This window comes from Pipistrellus kuhlii, unplaced genomic scaffold (assembly GCF_014108245.1).
Source record: "Pipistrellus kuhlii isolate mPipKuh1 unplaced genomic scaffold, mPipKuh1.p scaffold_m20_p_47, whole genome shotgun sequence".
NCBI classification, from domain to species: Eukaryota; Metazoa; Chordata; class Mammalia; order Chiroptera; family Vespertilionidae; genus Pipistrellus; species Pipistrellus kuhlii.
Genome location: NW_023425548.1, coordinates 2,497,942 through 2,522,042, shown reverse-complemented (window position 1 = coordinate 2,522,042; position 24,101 = coordinate 2,497,942). Strand labels below are relative to the sequence as shown.

Below are 24,101 nucleotides of genomic sequence, written 5' to 3'. Positions count from 1 at the left end.
GGCAGTTTTCTGGTGCAGGAGCCAGGAGTGGTGTACCCAGGTCTGGGTGCCATCTACTTTAACAGACATGTGCGTGCTCAGGATAACAGTGTAGCATCCCTTTCAGGTTGGAGTGAGTCTTTGGGCAGTGAATTTCTTCACCCAGGCTGGATGGGGGTACAGGGTCTGCAGTGGGCACTGGCAGTGCATCTGGAACAAGCTTATGGCTCCCTGGGTATACTGCAGAGCCTGTAAGTACTTGAGCAAGGAAATAGTTATGAATTCCAGTTTTCAGCTTCTCCCTGCTCCTGGGAAGGATGGAGGGAAGTCTATCATACATGATCTCAAAAGGGGGGAAACCCCTCCTGGTAGGGGGTACATCTGGCCCATAAGTGGGTGATGGGCAAGAGGTTGGTCCACTTTTCACTTTTTTCTAGAACAAATTTAGTTAAACTTTTTAGAGTCCTGCTCATGCCTGTCCTAAGGCTTGAGCTATACTTTGAGATATCTTGGCTACAAAGGCTGGGCTGTTATCTGATACTATGACTACTGGCAGCCCGAATCTAGGCATAATCTCTTAGAGTAATTTCTTGACTACTATAGAGGCAGTTTCTGCCCTAGACAGGTATGCTTCAACCTAATCTGAGAATGTGTCTATAAAAAATGGCATGTACTTGTACTTTGATACTGGTGGCTTAATCTCTGTGAAATCCACCTCCCAATGCTCTCCTGGGGAATTTCTCTAGGGCCCGAATTCCCAGGGGGACCCTCTTACCTTGCTTAGCATTTACCTGTGCACAGAGAGTACTTCTAGTGACTATGCTTTTAATTATCTATATAAGCTTGGTAGTACCTGTCTCACAGAAGTTCAGAAGTCTTGGTGACACCTAAGTGTGTAATGTTGTGTAACTGGGCAACTAAGGTCCAACCTAGAGCCTCTGGGACCAACAGTGTGTCATCTGGTAGGGTCCACCAACCATCTGGTCCTTTGATGGCTTGCTTCTGTTCAGCCAATTCCTCCTGTTTGGCGTAGGTCCAGGTCCGGCAGGGTTATTAAGATTTGTAAAGGCCCCACTGTTTTGGGGACATAATGTCCTTTCTGGCTGCAGTTGGTAACACTCTTTTCCTGTGGGTGTCACAATGTTCTCATCAAACGGCCTTGATTAATGCTAAAAGTTCAAGAACTGTGCCCAAATGATGTGTTCCAGGGTGACTACCGCTGCCCCTGCATATCAGATTCCATCCTTAAGGTTACTGCTCACATTCATGAACAGTACCTCGACTGGTGATGATGGTGGGACATCTGTCAGTACTGTGTCTGTTACCTCTATGCAGTCATGAATGGGTTCCTCTGTATCATCATTTGGAAGAAGGCTGGCAGGATTGATGGCCAGTATCTTATGGAACCAGATGCAGGGATGGTCCAGGAGAAGAGCTTGGCACAGGGTTATTCTGGTGTTTGACATTCATCTCTCTGGAGCACCTCGAAGGAGGGCCTCAATAGCATGCGGTGTTTTCAGGGCTAGCTCCTGGCCCAGAGTCTGCTTATCTGCCTCCTTAACCAGCAATGCTGTGGTGGCCACTGCCCAGAGGCACACTGGCCACCCTGCTGCCACAGGGTCTAGCCTCTTAGACAGATAGGCAACAGGTGTCTTCCAGGGACCTAGAGTCTGAGTGAGAAACCCTTTGGCATTGCCCCTAACCTCACTCACGTAGAGGTGAAAGGGCTTCATGACATCTGGCAAGGCTAGGACAGGTGCTGAGATGAGAGCCTTCTTTAGCTCCTAAAAGTCCCGTTGTTTCACTTTGGTCCAGTTCAGCAGCCGTGTTCTCTCAGTACATGTTCCTCTGAGGTCTACAGTCCTTTTTGATTTCCCAGGAAAACAGGTAGTTTGTCCGGTGGCTCCCTGACTGATGTCTTCTTATAGGTTACAGGTCCCATTGGCTCTGTCAAGACTGAATAAGCTGCCCCAGTGACCACAGGAAACTAACAGGTTTGCCCTCCACTTGTAAGGTTACCCTGGGGACTTAATGAAAAGGAGCCCCGGTCCTGTCAGTCTCCTTCCTCTAAGTTAAAGACCCTAGAAGTCTAAGTTTCTCCTTTTGCTTCTCTAGGTAACCTGTCAGGACATTCTCTCTTTCAGTTCCCCTACTTCCTACAATAGGCATACTAATTCCTTCCCATTTGCTGCTTGCTTTTTCTTCCTTTCAATACTTTCTCTGTTTCCATTAAAATATTTAGAAAAGGCAGAGGGAGGAGGGAGCAGGTCCAGCAGCCTGTTCCCAGGCTTTCAGCTGCTTGAAATTTAAAATGCCACATTTTTCCTACAGATACTGATCTCAGATTCTGATTAGCCCGAAAAGAGGAATGGGAGAATTTCTAGCTGCACCATTAAGCTCCCTAACAGAACTCAGGGAAAACTGTCCAAGGAGTTGCTGGGTGTTCTTGGGTCTCCTTGGGTTGAATTAGGTCACAAAGGAATTTCTCTCCACGCCACTGCCCACTGCCACCCCAGCTACTCTCAACAACCCCTGGAAGTGATGGACGCTGGGTGGGTGGAGACAGGAAGCATGGCTCGGGTCCCAGGTGGCAAAGAGATGCACCCACCAAGGCATTTTCATCTGGCCTGTTTCCTCTAGGCCTCCTGCTAGTAGGGGAACCGGTGACCCTACATTGCAATCAGACTCCCTGACCTTTCCGAAAAGCCCCTCTCCTTGAAGGTGTTTCCATTAATATTACTGATTTTAAAACTATAACTTAAGAGTTCACACACACACACACACACACACACACACACACACACGCGCACGGACCAAGTGGCTCACAAAATATTTTCCTTTTCTTCTAAAGATTTCACAATGCACTGTAATCATTAATCACATCAAACTTAAATGGCCAATTGAGACAAACAGTTCTGAGACCATTCCTCCACCACTGATCATGACTGGGTGGTCAGAAATAAGATTCATTTGGTTTTTGAGCTTGCTGGGCAGACTTGGTGACTTTGCCCACTCAAGCTTCATTCTTGTAAACAGTTAACTTTAGAATTTGGTGCCTGCTTTTAACCTTTTGGACCCCAATTGTTACAACTTCATACCTTAAACATGGACAGAAATTTTGTTAGGTGGGCTGATACCCCTCTGACAGAGAGCAAGCACCCCTTTGAAAAAGGTATCCCAGTGGCCACTTAGGGCGATTTGCTATATGTCAGAGCACTCAACCTTAAACAAGTTAAATTTTAAAATGTAATAATTAACTTTAAATGTTTTGGCTGCTTGTCCTTTTCTGGGAAGGTTGGCTAGCAAGAAGTGTAGCCATTTAAATGCAAATGAACACATTCTTTAAAGATGGATGCTGGCTGGAATTGGATTATCTGTAAGGGGGCAGGTGGAAGGGAAGGGCATGTCCACCCCTTCTTCCATTAAAAAACTTGTGTAGCTTTAAAACTTCTTCATGGCAAGAGACCTGAAACTTTCAGAACTTTAAATTTTTCAGGTAGCAAATCAAATACTTAGCATTTCCCAAATCAATAATACTTTTACATTTTAAAGATACATTTCATATAAAATATAAGGCATAATTAATTAATAGACTAACTTCAATTCTCTAGACTTCATGTAAGGCATACTTAGATCAACACTTCAATATTATAACAAATCAACACATTTAGATTTAGGTTTTTATCATTTGATTTAGTAAACTTCTAAATTCTTTTCAAAATGGGCATAATTTTCCTGCTGGGGAAGTCAAGAAGCAAACTCTCAGCCATTATATGTAAACCTGCTATCTACTACCTGCTGGTTACTTGCTCAGGGCGGGAAATTTGAAAAGCTGCTTGAACTGCCTTGGGAAACTAGCTTGTATTTCTTTCCCCGTTCATCTTCGCCATCCCCAAAGCCAAAAAACAAAAAACAAAAAACAAAAAAAAAACAGCCCACGGTTTTCACTCTGCACACAGAAAAGAGATAAGCCCAGCTCAAAAACTATGCATCCTAGTTTTTAAACTGGTCTTTTCCCCTTACATGAGTACAGAAATGACTGATGCATCCATGAATTTGTAAAAGCTTTAACTGATTAGCTTGAAAAAAAAAAGATGGTGAATATGAGGCTTCTTATGGTGGCTTTCTTGGGGAATGGCGTCCACATTGGATTGGCACATGTCTCCCCTCCCCCACCATCTGCCTGCTCTGGGGGGAAAGATGCAGCAATGGTCTGATATTTATTGTTAGTTTTATTGCTTTAAATTAACCTTAGTACTTTAAAATTTTAATTTAATATAGCAAATTTATAAACAAGAGCAAACTGAAACTCTTACTTATACAAACATACAATCAGAGAACACAGAAACAGACAGAGGGCCTCTAAGAACAGTCTTTCAACTCCATAGAAGCAACATGAAAAGCTTCATGCCAAACCGACAGGGGGGACCTTCCTCGTTCTAAGAGGGGATTCCACGCCCCTCCTGGGAGGATCAGAACGTCTTTTGAATCCTCCTGCCCATGGTCTTCCAACAGTGAGTCCAACTAGACCTCTTCGGTCACTACCGACATGAGGGGAGTCCACATGCACACAACTCACACAAGCACACAGACACACACTCACCTACTGTGGCCAGTCAGGCTCTCCGGATCGGGGGCCCTCAGGGACTTGGGGAACCCGGACAAACCCCCAAATGTTATTTCCAGATTTCGTGATCCCCAAAGACCACCAGGGAGCCAAGTCTGATGCAATAGCAAAAAAAGCCTGTATTCGGAATAGTCTGAGCTCTGTCCCACTTACACCAACAGCAGCATGGTAGAATAGAGTGAGCTTCAACAGTTCAAAGGGTTTTATAGGGGTGGTGATGTTACTATTTTGGCTGACCCCGATTGCTTGGGTGAGGCCTAAGGTCCAGTTACACAATGACATACAAAATGGAGGATCAGGAGTTAGCCTCCCCCTACCCTCTCAATACCATGAAAGGTGCTGAGAAACAAGATCAACAGTAATTAATATAAATGTGAGAAGTCTGGTCAGAAGGCTAAATTGGGAACTTTGATATTCACAGGGTGAATATTTGCATTTTATTACCTACTACTGAGGCAATAGCCTACAGCAAACTCCTACAAGGTGTGATAGTCTTACAATTTACTAAACATGATAATTGATATGTCTATTTGCATTTCTAAAAGACAATTGTGTATTCTAGTAAATAAAAGCAGATGGGACTAGAGACTCAGTGGAACTTGGCTACTACAGCTAAGGTTTCCCTGGTTTCACCCATAATTTTACAATTTATATTTCTTGTCTTCTGTGTTAATTTGCATGTCAGTACTTTCCCCAAGCCTTTGAACCCAAGGCCATGGTGGCCATGGCTTCACATTTGGCACCTTAAACAGGAACTTGGAGAAAAAGCATATGCCAGAGCAGAAAAAAATCACTGGACCAGCGGTAGAAGATTAAACTGCATGCAAAACTCTTGTCAGCTGTGGAAACTTGCAGATCCCTAAGTGCTTGAGTAATTTATTTTGTTTCTGCAAGATCATAATGGGGCAGAATTCATCAAAAGCGGGGGGGGATTTTCTTGTAGACTTCTGGCTTGCTTGCTAAAGGGTAAGGAAGTTGCAGTATCAGAAGATCTTCTTTTATAGTTTATACAGATTATTATAGAATATAATCTATGGTTTTCTGATGAGGGTGCATTGGATATTGAATGTTGGGGAAGAATAGGTCAGAACTTGAAAGAAGCTCAGCAGCAGGAGAATAATTTGTCTCCATGCTGTTTCTACTTGTGGGAAATGGTATTGCATTTGCTAGAACCTTTCAGAGAGGAAAGGCCTCCACTCTTTGCACCCTCTGCTCCTAAAGAGAAGCAGGAAGATATGCTGGAGGAGTGGCCTTCATGTCCTGATTCTGAAACATTTAAATCGGCACTAATAGAATCACCTATGCAAAGAGTTATCCAAAAAGGATTAAAGAAGATGATGGTGGAGGACAGACTTGCTTTTCCTGTTATACAGATAGCTAATCCACAACTCCCAAATCAAATAATAGGACAGCATGAAAGATTTGACTGTAAAATGATAAAGGCCTTATGTGATAGTGTAATACAGAATGGTGCAAATGCTCCATTTACTAGAGAATTTATAAGTAACATTTCTGATGCATTCCAAAGCGCCTTATGATTGGTATTATCTGGACCATGAACTCTGGATGGAGGAGATTATTTGCTGTGGAAAGGGGAATTTTTAGAGAAATATTAAGAACAAGCTTCTTCAAATCTCACACAGAATGTTCAAATAACTTTTGAAATGCTCGCAAGACAGAGACAATTTGGTGACGTCCAAAATCAGCTCCTCTAAGTCCAACAGGCATATGAGCAAATTAGACTTAATGGGAGAAAAGCCTGCTGGGCTTTACCAGCAAAAGGGTAACCTGAAGGAGCTTTTATTGTTATTTATTAATTTATTTTTATTTTATTTTATTTTTTTAATAAATTTTATTGATATTTTACAGAGAGAGCTAGAGAGCTAGAAATGTTGATGAGAGAGAAACATTGACCAGCTGCCTCTTGCACATATCCTAATGGGGATGTGCCTGCAACCAAGGTACATGCCCCTGACTGGAATCGAACACGGGACCTTTCAGTCGCAGACCAATACTCTACCACTGAGTCAAACTGGTTTCGACCTGAAGGAGCTTTTAATAAGTGCATGCAGGAACCCACTGAATCATTTTCTGTTTTTGTAGCTTGCCTCACTCAAACAATGAGATAGTAGATTCAACAGGAGACAGCAGGAGATATTTTGACTCAGCAATTAGCTCATGAAAATGCCAGTGCTGATTATAAGAAATGTCTAATGCCTCTAAGAAAAAATAGTACCATTACGGAAATAATTTGAGCATGTCAGAATGTGGGGTCAGGCATTTTTTAGGCAAGCTTATTAGCTGCCATAATTACAACAAGAAACAAATCATATTTCAACTGTGGACAGCAAAGACATTTTGAAAAGGAATATAATCAAAAAGGACACAAGATGACACTCAGGGAGAAGGCTTAGCATTCTGCCTCCCAACTCAGGTAATACAGGTCTATGTCCCAGATGTCAGAAGGGGAATCATTAGTCCAGCCAATGTGGATCTAAATTTCATAGAAATGGCCAGCTGTTAAATCAAGACAAAAGAAATGGCCAGCCACAGGGAAACAGCCAGAAAGGATCCCTCCAGCCCTGTTATTAAATAAGGGGAAGTTCCACCCTGCCAGGACCACAAGTAGATTCCCTTCTTCAAGTCACTCCAGAAAGGAATGCTGGCTTTGATCTTAATAGCACAATAACAATCACCATGATCCCAGATATGGCTAGACAAGTTGTTCCTACAGGATTTGTTGACCTGTGACACCAGAAATGTAAGGTTTAGTCCTAGGAAAGAGTGAAAATATGTTAAAACGGCTAACTGTTTTTCCTGGAATCATAGATTCAGACTATAAGGGAGAAATCTAAGTAATTTTAGAATGCAAACATATTATGCAAATTATTTAAGGACAAAGAATTGCTCAGCTCTTGCTTTCACCTTATATTCAATAAGGTGAAGTTATAAAGAGAGGTACACAGGATTTGGAAGCTCAGATATAAATTGGATACAGGAAATTATCAAGACCTGTCCTATGATTAATCTAAGAATAGAGGGAAAACTGTTTAAAGGTTTAGTAGACACTGGAGCAGATGTTAATGTTATCAATCAAGAATCCTGGTCACCAAGTTGGTCCATGGTAGAAGCTATAGGCCTATCATGGGTATTGGAATTCCTGATAAAATGCAACACAACCTGCAGTGTTAAAGTGGCAAGATGAGGAAGGACAAACAGGATGGTTTTAACTCTATATAGTCTCTGGAATTGTAGTCAACTTATGGGGCTGAAATATTTTAGAAGGTTTACAAGCTTGTATTATTGTTGGCAAGGGACAACAGTTCATAAGAAAATAAGGATTAGAATATCAACCTTTTTATGAATGGTCACTGCTCAATCTCCTCACCTCCATGCTGAGCCTATACAATAGGAAGATGATAGACCTATATGGGTGGGTCAGTGGCCATTAACCAAGGAAAAATTTAAGTCATATTTATGAATTAATAGAAGAACAAGTAGATGCTGGTCATTATATAACCTTCCAATAGTCCTTGTAATACTCCTATATTTACAATTCCTAAGAAGGCAATAGGAAAATGGTGATTTTTACATGATCTTAGAGCCATTAACAATGCTATGCACACCATGGGAGCTTTACAGCCTGGACTCCCAGCATCTTCACAAATCCCTCTAGATTGGTATCTATTAGTAGTAGATCTTAAGATTGTTTCTTCACCATTCCTTTGGCACTGCAAGATAAACAAAGATTTGCTTTTTCACTACCTTCTATTAATAATATAGAGACCATGAAAAGATATCAATGGAAAGTTTTGCCTCAAGAAATGGTCAATAGTCCTACTTTATGTCAAAAATATGTAGCTCAAGCTATTCAGCTTTTAAGGAACAAATATTACCAGTGTTCAATTGTCCATTACACGGTCATCCATGTAATGGATGACCGTGTAATGGACAATGACTTGCTCCCAGTGAGTTCATTGGAAGAACAGACTTTAGCAATGTTTTCTTAATTAGAAAAAGAACTTCCTAAATGGAGCTTAAAAATTGCTCCAGAAAAGGTACAGAAAGAAATGCCTTTTAAATATCTATTGTAAGTACCATAATTGAAAACCAATATGTTAGACCTCAAAAAGTAGAAATACAAAAAGATTTTCTTAAAAGTATGAATGACTTTCAAAAATTATTAGGGGATATTAATTGGTTAAGACCCTATCTAAAAATCACTACAGGAGAAATGACTAATTTATTTAATATACTTAGAGTTGCCTCTAATCTTTTCTCACCCCAAGTATTGACAGATGAAGCTAGAAAGGAGTTATAAGGAATTGAGAAGGCAATCTCCGTAGTCCAAGTGGCATGAGTACTGCCTGAATTGCCTTTATTGGGATAGATTAATCCTACTGCAAATAACCCAACTGGAGTCATCTTCCAAAATAAAAACTGTCTTGCTATTATTGAATAGGTCCATCTAGGACAGTGGTTGGCAAACTCAGAGCCAAATATCAACAGTACAATGAAGGAAATTTCTTTTGAGAGTCAAATTTTTTACATTTAAACTATATAGGTAGGTACATTGTTATTAACTTAGGGTACTCCTAAACTGGCCTTTGCAAAAAATTCAAGGAGACAAAAAGACGCATGTTGCTTGAGAGCCGCAGTTTGCTAACCACTGACCAAGGACATCAATCCTCGAAAACTGCAGTTACATATATAGCACTTATGGCTCAATTGATATTTCAACTTAGAAAGTGTTGCAGACAGCTTAGAGAAGAACCTCAATGTATTTCCCTTCCTCTCACTGAGAAACAATTAGAAATGTTATTTCAGACTGATTTAAATTGGCAAATTGGACTGAGTGGATTTTCAGGAGAACTTAGTTGTCACCTACTAAAAGACAAGTTATTACAATGTTTATATTATACCAAATAATACTAGGCAGGAACCTATATCTAGAGCATTAACTGTTTTTACTGATGTATCATCAAATGGCAAAGCTGCTTATCATAAAATGAATTTAGAGTGAGTCATCCAAACTAGTCATGCTTCTGAAGAAAATATTGAATTGGAAGCTACTAAAGCTGCATTACAGAATTTTCAAGATTCTCTTAATATTATCTCTGACTCTTCTTATGCTGCAGGTTTATTAAATAGAATTGAAACTGCTCATTTGAAATGACTCAGTGACCAAAGTTTATTTTTACTATTTAAACAAGTTCAGCACATTGTACAACAGAGACAATATCCTTTTTATATCATTCACATCAGGGCCCATAGTTTATTACCTGGCCCTTTGCCAAAAGGAAATGCACATGCTGATTAATTGGTTGCTTTATTAAAACAAGCCTCAGAATCTCATCAGCTTTTATATCAGCCTGCAAAAATGTTATGTAGACAATTCTCAATCTCTCAACAACAGGTAAAACAGATTATCAGAGAGTATCCCACTTGCATATTACATCTACCTCAAGGACCTACCACAAGAGTCAACCCTTCAGGTTTGCTAAGGGACCATATTTGGCAAATGGGTATGACACACTACACTTCATTTGGACTCTTTGGGACATTTCATGTCCCTTTAAAAGTCTTATGGGCTACTGCATCAACTGGGGAAACAGCTAAACAGGTTATTAATTATTGCCTAGCTGCTTTTGCAGTCATGAGAATTCCAAAAATTATTAAAACTGATAATGGGCCTGCTTACACAAGCTGACATTTACATCAATTTTGTAAAAAGTGGAAAATGCAGCACTTACAGGAATACCATATAATTTCCAGGGAAACTGAGAAGCAAAGGTAATCACATGTAAATCTGTCCCTTGGCTAGCAAAAGGAGTAGCCATTTAAATGCAAATGAACACAATCTTTAAAGATAGCTGAAGGCAGAACTTGCCTACTGGAACCTGGGGGGGAATCAAGAGGAAAGCTCTCAGTCATTCATATGTAAACTTGTTACCTACTTCCTGCTGGTTACTTGCCTCAGGGCAGAAAATTTCAAAAGAACTTTTTGGGAAATTAGCTTTAATTTATCTCCCAGTTCATCTCCATCTTTCTTAAAGCTAAAAAACAGTTAAGGGTTTTATTTTGTACACAGAAAAGAGTTAAGCCAAGCTCAAAAACTATGTGCACTCTTTTTTAAAACTAGCCTTTCCTCCTTACAAGAGTACAGAAATCCCCAAAGCCTAAAAGATGGTGAGTATGAGGCCTCTTCTACTCTCTCCCATCTCCTGCCTGCTCTGGGGGAAAGAGTCAGCAAATTTACAAACAAGAGCAAAATGAAACCCTTACATATACAAATATACAAACAGGGAACACAGAAAAAGACAGAGGGTCCCTAAAAACAGTCTTCCACCTCTGTGGAAGCAAAACTGAATGAAGCTTTCATGACGACCAGTGGCCCTCTGGTGGCTAACTGACATTGAAAGCTGGCCACTCACTAGAACAACAAGTCTGCCATAGGCCCTTCTGGACCTCCACAACACAGAAAATCACAACAACCAAGAAGAGGGAGCCCAACATCAACATTTCAACTTAAAACCAGACCTGTGATTGGATTCCACCTCTCTCCTGCCTATAAACCAAATGTCGGCCTCAGGCCAATCGGCGGAAGTGACCACCTTGTCCTGGGAGAAGTTTCCACTTCTCGCCTGCCTGAGGGGCCCTCCTGGGAGGTCAGAACTTCTTCTGAATCCTCTGGTCATTGGTGTTCCAGTAGTGGGTCCACCTAGACCTCTTCAGGCACTACCAACATAAGGGGTTTCCACATCCCTCCAGAGTGCTCACACAAGCGCACGCGCACACACACACACACACACACACACACACACACACGTACACACACCTACTGCTGCCAGTCAGGCTCTGCATATCAGGGTCCCTCTGGGTCTTGGGAAACCCGGATGAGGCTCCAAATGTTATGACCAGATTTTTGTGATCCCCAAGGACCACCAGGGAGCTGAGTCTAATGCAATAGCAGGAAGCCTGCTCCATGCTAGCATGGGGCTCTGTCCCTCTTACACCAACATTGGCATGGCAGAAGAGCACAAGCTTCAACAGATGAAGGTGTTGTATAGGGGTGGTGATGTCACAGCTTTGGCTGACCCTGATTGGTTGGGTGAGGGCTAGGGTCCAGTTACACAAAATGGAGGATACCCCGCCCTGCTCACAGTACAAAATGGAGTCAGGTGTTAGCCAAGCCCCGCTCTGCCCTGCCCTCTCAAAAGCAGATGGCAATGGAGACACAGTGTAACTTGGCTACTTCAGCTAAGGTTGCCCTGGCTTCTCCCATAATTTTTAAATTCATATTTATTGTCTTTGTGAGATTCTCCCTCTCCAAACTGGTGGGCAGATTTATAACTTTACTGGCATCTGTCACAGAGACATCCACAAGACATTGAACCACCAATCAGCATGTGCCAAATTGCCCTGCAGCCCTTCCTGTTCTGCCCTGGGTCCAACCCTCTCCTGTTCCTCCCCTTAAAAAGACCCCCAGACCAGCCACATGCTGCTTTTTCCACCATGTCCATCTGGAGGCAGCCCGGCTGGGTCCTCTCTCTCCTCCCCACTCCTTCAATTCTAATTTCTCTACCTCCTTAATGAATCCCACTCATTACTGGGGAATAAACTTTAACATGTTCTAGTGGTCAGTTTTCTGTGCCTCAAACCTTAGAGTCTTGTGTATTAATTTGTGGGCTAGCCCTTTCTCCAAGCCTTTGAACCTGAGGCCACACTGGCCATGGCTTCACAGAAAGGGCTACACCGTGCCCGGATTAGTCACATGAAACTTGCAGGGGCTGTACTAATATCAGACAAAGCAGGCTTCAGAATGATACTATTTTTACACCTTGGAAAGACATTTCATAATAATAAATAGATTAATTAATCAATAAGACAACACTGAATTTTCATGTACCTCATAATTAAGCGAGCTTCAAAAAAATGAGAGGGCTTCTAAATTCAAGAAGTAAATTCCAACAAAAATAAATGGAGAAGTAGTCAAATGCACATTTACAGTTAGAGATTTCAACACTTCTTTCTCAATACTAGAATTATTTTCCCTTTTTCCTAAATTGAGCACAGACAAGGGAAGAGAAACTGAGTTTTCTAGTTCAGATATCTCCTACCCAACTCTGACTAGTGGTTTCATTGCCATATTTCCCCCAGTCTTATCTGAAGAGGTTCCTGAGGGACAAAAGGAACTCTAAGAATTAGATTTGGTTGCTGATCTCTGGGCTGTGTGTGGCTTGCTGTGTGCCATCTACTCTTTCTAGGCCCCTGTTTCCCACTTTGTCAGGAATAGACAGCAGTCTCTCTCCTCTTTAAAGTTCTCCTGAAACCACTATGAGTGAAACTAGGAGGAGGCTGTTCACAGTCTTGCAGAGATATGACTGGTGGTATTGACAGTGTTCTGTGATGCTAATTCTGAGCTTATCTGGGATGATGTCTGCCCCTGACCAGGATGTTGCTCTCAAAACTTGTATGAAGAGCCGAAACAGGTTTGACTCAGTGGTAGAGCATCAGTCTGCAGACTGAAAGGTCCCAGGTTCAATTCCAGTCAGGGGCATGTAAATTGATTGCGGGCACATCCCCGGTAGGGGGTGTGCAAGAGGCAGCTGGTCAGTGTTTCTCTCTCATCGACGTTTCTAGCTCTCTATCTCTCTTCCTTCCTCTCTGTAAAAAATCAATACAATATATATTTTTAAAAAATACTTGTATGAAGAGGCTAAATTACACCTGCTGATTATGCTCACAGAGTTAGCATGTCATCACAATGGATGAGGGCTGGCCAAAGGTAAGAAAAGACTGAAGCTGTCCCTTCTTCAGCAAGGTCATCTCTCCTCTAAGTGGAAAAGGGACCAAGGGAAGAATGTGGGGTGGGGAACATTATCAGCTCTTTCTAACAAAGGATATTTGCTTTAGCAATGTAGCAAAAAAAAAGGGATAAATGGCTATTACCCCTTACCTTTCATCCTTCAGTGATAGTGAGATGTATGTCTTCCAGGCCCCAAAAAGTCCATATTCAGTGGTAGAATTTTACCTTGGAGAACAATCAACAAGGCATTATTCCAGATTCTGATGACCATTTAGGGAGTCTTGATGCTGCTGATAGGGTAGTACAGAAGATATTTTTGCTACATTTCCATTATAGAGTTTCAGCTCAATTCTACTGTGGTTTGAGAACATAGTCCATTTGATTATAATTCTCTTAAATGTTATAAGATTTTTTTTTATAGCTCAGTATATGGCCATCTTGGTATATTCCTTGTGCACTAGAAAAATATGTATTTGGCAAATATAAACTTCTACAAATATCAGTAGATCCACTGATTGAGGGTGTTATGGAATTCTTCTAGATCCTGCCTGGCTCTGTTAGTTTTTTTGTTTTGTTTTGTTTTTTGAAATTAAGGAATTATTTGTGTACATATCTTACAATTGCACCCCCCCACTCAAAAATGCCCTCCCTCCCCAGAGTTTTGTGTCCATTGGTTATGCTTAAGTCCTTAAGTTGATCTCTTAACTCCCCCATATCTCCCTACCCTTCCCACTGTAATTTGACAGTCTGTGTTGCTTAACTGTCTCTCTATCTATCTTTTTGTTCATCAGTTCATAATGTTCTTTATTACCCATAAATGAGTGAGATCATGTGGTGTTTCTCTTTCATTAAATGGCTTATTTCACTCATCATAATGTCCTCCAGTTCCATCTAGTTTGCTGCAAATGATAAGAATTCCTTCTTTTTTATGGAAGCTTAGTATTCCACTGTGTAGATGCACCATAGTTTTTGATCCAATCATCTGCTGATGGGCATCTAGGCTGTCTCCAAATCTTAGCTATTGTAAATTGTGCTGCTATGAACACAGGGGTGCATATATACTTTTTGATTGGTATTTTTAGTTTCCTATAATATATTCCTAGGAGTGGGATTACTGGGTCAAATTGGAGTTCCATTTTCAGTTTTTTGAGGAAACTCCAGACTGTTCTCCACAGTGGTTGCACATCAACCACAGCAGTCTGCATTCCCACTGAGGATTTCTTTATTTCCACCTCTTACCCAACACTTGTCGTTTGTTTATTTGTTGATGATAGTCATTCTGACAGGTGTGAGATGGTACCACATTGTTGTTTTGATTTGCATCTCTTGGATAATTAGTGACTTTGAGTATGTTTTCATGTGTCTCTTGACCTTCCTTCTGTCTACTTTGAAAAGATTCTATTTGGGTCCTTTGTCCATTTTTTAATTGGATCATTTATCTTCCTTTTATTAAGTTGTATAAGTTATATGAAGATATTGGAGATTAAACCTTTATCAGTGATAACATTTGCAAATATGTTCTCCCATATAGTGGGCTTTCTTGTTGTTTTGTTAATGGTTTCTTTTGCTGTAAAAAAGCTTTTTATTTTTATTTAGTCCCATTTGTTTATTTTCTCTTTAGCTTTCATTGCTCGAGGGGTTGTATCAGTGAAGAAGTGCTTTCCGCATATGTCAGAGATTTTGCTGCCTGTGGATGTCTCTAGTATTTTTATGGTTTTCCGTCTTATGTTTAAATCCTTTATCCATTTTGAGTTTATTTTTGTGTATGGTGTAAGTTGGTGGTCTAGTTTCATTGTTTTGCATGTATCTGTCCAATTTTTCCAACACCATTTATTGAAGAGACTGTCTTGACTTCATTGTATGTTCATGCCTCCTTTGTCAAATATTAATTGAGTATAGAGGTTTGGGTCAATATCCAGATTCTCTATTCTATTCCACAGATCCGTATGTCTGTTCTTATGCCAATACCAGGCTGTTTTGAGAACAGTGGCTTTGTAATACAGCTTGAAATCTGGTATTGAGATCTCACCTACTTCATTCTTCTTTTTCAGGATTGCTGTGGTTACTTGGGGTCTTTTATTGTTCCAGATGAATTTTTTGAAAGTTCTTTCTAGATCTATGAAATATGCCCTTGGTATTTCAATGGGGAGTACATTGAACCTATAAATTGCTTTGGGAAATATGGACATTTTGATGATGTTGAATCTACCAATTCATGAACATGGTATGTTCTTCCATCAGTTTACATCTTCCTCTATCTCTTTTATCAGTGTCCTGTAACTTTCCAGGTATAGGTCTTTTACCTCCTTAGTTAAGTTTATTCCTAGGTATTTCAATATTTTTGGTGTGATGGTAAATGGGATTGCTGTTTTAGTCTCTGTTTCTGTTAAGTTCACTATTGGTGTATAGAAATGCCACAGATTTCTTGGTTTTAATTTTATACCTTGCTATCTTGCCTAATTTATTTAAGTGTATTGTTTTTATGATGTAATCTTTCACATTTTTTATGTACAATATCATGTCATCTGCAAATAAGGACAACTTTACTTCTTCTTTTCCAATTTGGATGCCTTTTATTTCTTCTTGTCTAATTGAAATGGCTAATACTTTCAGTACTATGGCCAACAGGAGTGGTGAGAGTGGGAATCTCTGCCTTGTTCCTGTTTTTAGAGGAAATGGTTTTAGTTTTTGCTCATTGAGTATGATGTTTTCTGTAGGTTTACCATATATAGATTTCATTATGTTGAGGTTTGATTCTTCTATTCCCATCTTGTTGACAATTTTTATCAAGAAAGGGTGTTGGATTTTGTCCAATGCCTTTTCTGCATCAATTGATATGACTATATGATTTTTATCTCTCAATTTGTTTATGTGATGTATCACGTTTATTGATTTGTGAATATTGTACCATCTTTGCATTCCTGGGATAAGTCCCACTTGGTCATGGTGTATGGTCTTTCTGATGTATTGTTTGATCTAATTTGCTAGAATTTTGTTGACGATTTTGTATCTATGTTCATGAGGGATATTGGCCTGTAATTCTCTTTTATTGTGTTGTCTTTATTTGGTTTTGTTATTAGGGTATTGTTGGCTTCATAGAAGTAGCTTGGAAGTGTTTCTTTCTCTTGAATATTTTTAAATAGTCTGAGGAGGATAAGTTTCATTTCTTCCTTGAATGTTTGATAACATTCCCCTGTGAAGCCATCTGGAATAGGCTTTTTTTTTTTCTGAAGTTTTTGATGACTGCTTCAATTTATTCCACAGTTATTTGCCAATTGAGCTGTTTAGATTCTTCCTGATTGAGTTTTGCAATATTATATTTTTCTGGGAATATGTCCATTTCCTCCAGACTGTCCAGTTTTTTTGGAATAGAGTTGTTCATGGTATTTTTAAACAATCCTTTGTATTTTGGTGGGGTCTGTTGTTATAATATTTCGCTTTTTTCATTTCTGATTTTGTTTGTTTGGGTACTCTGTCTTTTTTTCTTGGTGAGCCTGGCTAGAGGTTCATCAATCTTGTGTATCCTTTCAAAGAACAATCTCTTGGTTTTGTTGATCTTTTGTATTGTATCTTTGGTCTCTATGTAGTTTATCTCTGCTCTGATCTTTATTATTTCCTTCCTTCTTCTTACAGTGGGCTTTTCTTGTTCTCTTTCTAACTCTTTGAGTTGTAGCATTAGGTAATTTGTTACCATTGTTTCTTATTTTTTTGCAGTAGGCTTGTAGAACTATAAACTTCCCTCTGAAGATTGCTTTCACTGTGTCCCATAGAGTTTGTATTGTTGTGTTTTCATTGTCATTTGTTGCCATGATGTTTTTTATTTCTTTCTTGATTTCTTTGGTAACCAAGTCATTGTTTAATAGCATGCTGTTTAGTCTCCATGTGTTTGGTTTCTTTGGATTGTTTTTATTGTATTTGATTTCCAGTTTTATGCCACTGTGATCTGAGAAGATGCTTGACACAATTTTGATCTTCTTGCATTTGTAGAGACTTTGCCTATGACCCAACATATGATCTACCTTGGAAAATGACCTATGGCACTTCAGAAGAACATATATTCTGTGGCTTTTGGGTGAAATGTTCTGAAAATATCAATTAATTCGATCTGGCCTACTGAGTCATTTAGGATTGATGTTTCTTTGCTGATTTTTTTTTGTTTAGAAGATTTGTCCAATGGTGATAGTGGGGTATCAAAGTCTCTTTCTATGATTGTATTGCTGTCAATCTCTCCCTTGATATCCTCCAGGAGATTTTTTTAAATGTATTTTGGTGCTCCTGTATTAGGTGCATGTATGTTTACCAGACTTATTTCTTCTTGTTTGATTACTCCCTTTAGCATTATAAAGTGGCCTTCCTAATCTTATGTCCTTCGCTTTGAGATCTAATTTGTCAGGTATAAGTATGGCTACCACAGCTGTTTTTTCATTTCTATTCACCTGAAAAACCTTTTTCCATCCCTTCATTCTCAGTCTGTGTGCCTCTTTTTTTCTGAGCTGGGTTTCTTATAGACAGCAAATAAATGGGTCTTGTTTTCTTATCCAATCCATTACTGTATGTCTTTTGATTGGGGCATTTAATCCATTTACTTTTATAGTTATTATTGATAGGTACTTATTTGTCGCCATTTTTATTCTTTACCCCTGTGTAACTTCTTCACTTCCTATTTATTTTTTTTATTTTATTACAGCAAACCATTTAGCATTTCTTCTATTGCTGATTTGGTGGTAATAAATTCCCTTAGTCCTTTCTTGTCTGTGAAGCTCCTGATTTTATCTTTAATTTTTATTGATGGACTTGTTGGGTATAGTATTCTTGGATTCAAACCCTTTCTTTGCATGACTTTGTATATTTCATTCCATTCCCTTCTGACCTGTTGAGTTTCTGTTGAAAAATCAGTGGATAATCTGTTGGGAGTTCCTTTGTATGTGACTTTCTGTCTCTCTCTGGCTGCCTTTAGAATTCTTACTTTGTCATTGGTGTTTAGGACAAGGTTTAGGACATGTCTATATATTCCACTACCATTTTTTCCTATTGTGTGTCATGTGTTTTAATCTACTCTGCCAATTTCTGTCTTTTAATAGATGTGTAGCCAGTAAACACACTCTCTTCCCTAGTGGCCTGGATTTCAGCCATAGTGGGATGTAGCTGTCCCTGGAATCCTTGGATATTCCTTCCTACATTCTTAGAGATTCTCTGTGCCCCATTCTTACTCAAACAAAGATCAATAATCAAGTGTTTCATTGCTCACACTAGACACTTGGCTATTTTTTCCCCCTCATTTATGTTGATCAGTGTCCATTTTCTTCCTCAGCAAAGTGACAATGGTAAAGTTTTTCTGTTTGTTCCTTGCAAAAGGATATTGACAAATGGGCAAGACCAAAATCAAGATTCCCTATTAGTACCTCTCCTGGGATCTGTCCTAACCTTTGAACCACAATGCCTTTGGCAGTCAAGGAGACATCGAGTCTCATCACTTGGCACTTGTTGTCATTCTTTTTTTTTAATATATATTTTGTTGTTGTTGTTTTTTTAAAAATATTTTATTGATTTTTTTTTTTTTTTTACAGACAGGAAGACAGAGGGATAGAGAGTTAGAAACATTGATGAGAGAGAATCATTGATCAACTGCCTCTTGCACACTCCCCACTGAGGAGGTGCCCTCAACCAAGGTACATGCCCTTGACCGGAATTGAACCTTGAACCTTTCAGTCTGCAGGGCAACACTCTATCCACTGAGCTAAAACGGTTTTGGCTTGTTCTCATTCTTATTCCCATGGTTTCTAGGTTGTGAGTCTTTCAGTCCTAAATGAACACAACTGTTGCAGTTTATTTTCCAGATATATATATATATATCTTTAGTGAAATAAGGGCATCAGGGACCTGGGAATCTATGTCTGTGAAGGCACTAGCTGGAGGATACTGTGGAGAAATTATCTGAATTTACCCCGTAGTTTTGAGGTGGGCTTGAGTTTGTGTGTGAAGGTGGAGATGCTGGGGACATCACAAGTGGGGTTGGCCAGATGAGCCAAGGTCTCAGTGGATCATAGAGACTTAGATCTCCAGTTAAAGTTTTCTTGGTCTTGTAGAAGTCTCTTCATTCAAGCTGCTAAAAGACATGAATGGAGACACAGGGGGAGACATTCCTTTCTGGGAGAGATGCACAGTTTAATGTCTTGTCTTCTTATGGACACGCACCCCAAAGGGTATGTGTGGAGGGGAAGGGTGTGTGTGTGTGTGTGTGTGTGTGTGTGTGTGTGTGCGCACATGCACATTTGGGTGTATGTGTTTTTGCAGGATTTAGGAATTACATTTTTCAATGGGCATAAAGGCAAATGAACAAACATCTACAAATATTGATTTCCGTAAACACAACATGAATGTCCAGGGCATTTGTTCATACAGTTCAGATTCAATTGCCTCTGGACTGACGCTTTGTGTTCACTATTGTCCTTGGTTCTCAGGGGAGACCAGGGATGATCCCAGGCTCTGGGACAGCAGCCTGAGGTCAGTAGAAAATAGGCAAGAGCAACAAAATTTGTTGGTCTCCAGTAAGAAGAGCTCAGGAATGGCCAGGTCCCAGGGGCTGGTTTGGAAGGAGATGGGAGCAGGCAGGATTTTTGTCTTTGGGTTGGTAGGTTACTACAAGATGAGGGACACAAGGAAAGCCTGTGGGCCCCGGAGGCATAGACTCCAGGGAAGAATGTGATTGTCGGGTGATGGTTCAAAGTCATATATATATATATATATATATATATATATATATATATATATATATATATATATATATATATATACATATATATATATATATATATATATATATACTCTGTCACTCAGTATGGATGGACCTCAACTATGGCCTCTGGACTACAGCTGGCAACACAGGAGCAGGAAGCCCAGCAGCACAGTTGTGTGCAGTTTCCATGCTGCCATTCACATGTGTAGCCAGCACAGGAGCCCGTATCCTCATCGCCTCCACACGCAGCCCACCAACTTTGCTGCCACCAGTGACAGATGCTCCCCAGGGCTTCAGAAAGCCAGCACCTGCTCCAGGAAGTACACAATGTTGAAGTAGGGGTAACCTGAGTGGTCCAGCACCAGTCGCTCCACCAGCACCAGTAGCTCTTTCACTGGGGCCTCCAGGTTGCTGCCCACCTTCCAGTTGTCTGATGTGCCCCCTTCAATCATCTACCACAGCCCACAGCTCAAGATTGTCACTGTGGTGCAGGAAGAACTGCAAAGAGTCCCAGCTCAGGTCTTGCTTGCATGTGAACAGCAGGATGGCTCATGCCACCATCTGTTCCTAAATAGCATCTTGAGCTACCTCATGGCCTGCTGGTCTTACACAGTGAAGCAGCCCAGTTAAGTAGCCAGGATCAGCTCTTTGGGGCCAAGGTATGGACAGCAAGTAGCATCTTCTCACTCCGCATAGTCTGACCTTGGGATTAAGGACCTAAAATGATCCGGGGTGTCCATGAGTTCCACATGCCACCTGTCTCATCTGCTGCTCCCCACATCAAAGGTTCTGGTCACCTAAGTGGCTGTGAGTCTGAAGTGGAAGTGCCTGTGGCCAAGGATTTTGTTCCCAGTGGGGCTCTTCCCAGCCCCTGTCTTCCCCACCAGGATGAGCCTCAGCATGGCCTGCATGGTGTCTTTGGAACCTGGAAGACAAATCATCTGTGAGCTTCCAAAGCTTAAAGCAACATATCCTGGTTACCTGAACCCGAAAGCCCTTGGAACAAGAACAATGTCTTAACTCTGCTTTCTAACCAAAGCCTTACTGAATTCAGGCAGATCTTCACCAAGTATCCCTGTCACCCCGGTGTAGCCATGTTCACCTCTAGATGCTCAACAACTGGAGGATATTACTCTAAGGGATCTCCCTCCTCATTCCAGACATGACCTCACCTCCATTATCCCTGGTGGTCCACACCTTCCAGAGCTGTCTTTATTTGAGGCTTCGGTGGCCTCTGCTATACTTCTCCCAGATTCCAGCCCAGGGAATATGGTCAGGAAGGGTCAGTATCCTGGGGATAGAGAGCTACCTGGAGTCCCAAACACTCTGGGTTTGACTCACAGTCCCACCATTGAACAGTTGTGTCACCTCAGAAGTTGCTTAATCTAAAAGTTAAACCTTTATGCTAAAATGGGATTAAGAGTACTGAGTTGTTTATTCTGGGGTTATTGAGAGGATTAAATGAGATCACTTTCTTCCATCTTTCTTCTCTCTCTCTCTCCTCATCACTCCCCTTCTTGTTAAACCTACTTCCTGCTAATAAGACACCCATTTAACCCTCCATCCTAGATCTCTAACCTTCTACCTGGTTAATCACACTCCATCAAGTGCATGATCTGATGCTCTCTTCATCTTCTTCTACGGAGATCAGAATAGGTTTATTATCCTCATTTTATACTTGAGGAATGGAATCGTAAGCTAATCAAGTTCAGATCTCCCAGCTGGGCAGGGGCACAGACCCAGTTAAATGCACATTCAGGGCTCTTACTGTTTCACCTCAAACATGTTTGGGGTCATCTGTTTAGTCCTGAGTTTGCCCATTTCCCCTCACAGAACTCACACCAGGGGGCAAGTATGCACATATTCTTATCATATGCATTTTCTTCATGTCTCCTTTCCTTCCATTTTCACCCCAAAGAATCCCAAACACAATTTCATTCATTCATTTATTAAATAGGTTTAACTACCTGTAATATATCAGGCCAAATCCAAAAAGCTAGTGACACCTCACAGACACAGTTGTGCTTCCGGATTCCCCAGAATGTCAGAATAGAAGAAAGAACATTGGAAGGACTTGGGCTGGCTTTGGAATGATACTGTGACAGGGTCTGGAGATTTTGGTTTTGTCTTTTCAAGGACATCAAATTCAAAGGGCAGACAAGAGGTTGTAACTATTAAGGTAGTGAGAAAGCTATAGATATTAAATTTTAGAGGTAAATCTATATTAGTGACCAAAGCTGTAGATACTAAGTTTTCCCAGGAGATTCAGCAGCCAGGGGAGTCTTTGAAAAACCATGAGAACTAGAACATTTGGCAGGGCCAAGGGAAACACAGGGGTGGTTGTCATCTTGTATACAAAAAAGAAAAAAACTGGAGTTTTGGTTTTGGAAATTGGAGAAGAAACCTATATCCCAGGTGATCTGCAGCCACTGACTCTGCTCTGGGAGTCAAGTCACTGTCCTGTCTCAATGTTTCTAAATATGTTCAGTGTCCTGGAGAGACTGGGACACTCCCCTCCCATTCCTGACATCCTGGCCCAAAGCTGAGGCTTCTCCAAGTAAAGTGTCTCCACCCAATCAGTCAGTATTTAATACAATCAAACATTCTATGCTCACCAAGTCCCTGTGCACAGGGCAGTCTGTCCTCTTTCTGCCTCTCCAGCCTCAGGACAAGGAAGCCCCTCATTCACATGTTCCCCAGAGAGCAGTTGTCAGGCCTTTGTCTAGCTGCCTTGTGCCCTCAGCCTGTGACTGTTTCAGCCTCCCCCACACTCTGTCTGAGTCCTGTCTGTGCTTCACCTTCCACTTCTATTTCCACCTCTTCATGCTGTCCACCTGGTTACCACAGGTGACTGTTCTCTCCACTTGGCACCGCACAAGGAGAAGACAAGGGAGAGGCAGGCTGAATACCTTGTCTCTGGCCAAAGGACTTAGATGATGGGCTGGCCTGGTCCTCAACCCAAAGGTGTTCATATTTCTTCAGGAATTACCCCCACATTCAAAACCTTCACACTGTTCACCCCCATGGAAATCAATACACTCCCATGATTGGCACCAGAGCAGAAATGGAACAAGAGCCACAGATGCAAAGGCTGGGAATTTTTCTAATGCAAGGAATCCTGGCCAAAGGTGGAGATGAGAAAATTCAGGGAACTGACAGTACTATGAGCAAATTGGGATTTAGGGGGTTCCTAGACAGGTCCAGAGAGCTGAAATCTGGGGTTAGAAACACATACTATCATAGAGGAATGGAAACCATGTGAGATCTTATATGTTAAACCTCCAAGGGACTGAGTCTATTCACCTAGTCGAGGGCTTCCTGAACCTCCTTTCTCTGGGAATTGCAGGGTTTCCCAAAGTGTGGTACGCATACCCCCAAGGGTATGGGAAGAGTTTGGTGGGGATACGCTTTGCACTGGAGTTGGGTGGGGATATGCACTGCACTGTGCTTAGCTGCGCCTAATTCTGTGTTCTCATGAGTACGAGGGGTACTCAGCATTACAAAAATTATAGAAGGGGTACACATATGTCAAAAGTTTGGGAAACACTGATCTATGCCTGCAGTCCCCAAACCCAACGCCAGGTAGTGGCATGGTCTGAGGTCCTCAAGCTCAGGCTTGGGCAGAGGGTGTGCCTTGAGGTCCCCCATCAAGCCCTGCCTGGTTGAGAACTCAGCTTGTGGTTCCCCAGCCTGGCCCTAGCTTGGGGGCATGCCTGAGGTTCTCTGCCAGGTGGGGGGCACAGCCTTAGGTCCCTGCTGATTGCTCATTACAGCTTTATTACAGGAGCTCAGCCTCTGCTCTGGGTGCTGCCAGCTTAGATAGGATGGTGTTATTTCTTACATAAATAAATATACTTTTTTTAACATTTTTCTTGACCTTTAGGAAGGTAGAGGAAGAGACAGAAATATCAATTGGCTGCTTCATGCATGCCACCATAGGAGATTTAGCC

The 24,101-nt window shown here is 41.1% G+C and overlaps 1 long non-coding RNA gene and 1 pseudogene across 1 annotated transcript; one reads left to right on the top strand and one right to left on the bottom strand.

Moving 5' to 3' along the window:
• On the top strand, positions 1-20,120 carry LOC118704792. The gene is made up of 3 exons (XR_004983518.1): positions 1-12; positions 352-354; positions 20,011-20,120. It is a non-coding gene; the product is annotated as an uncharacterized LOC118704792 (long non-coding RNA).
• Positions 20,121-20,381: 261 nt separating this feature from the next.
• Positions 20,382-21,132, bottom strand: LOC118704761 (annotated as a pseudogene).
• Between the last annotated feature and the right edge of the window lie 2,969 nt (positions 21,133-24,101).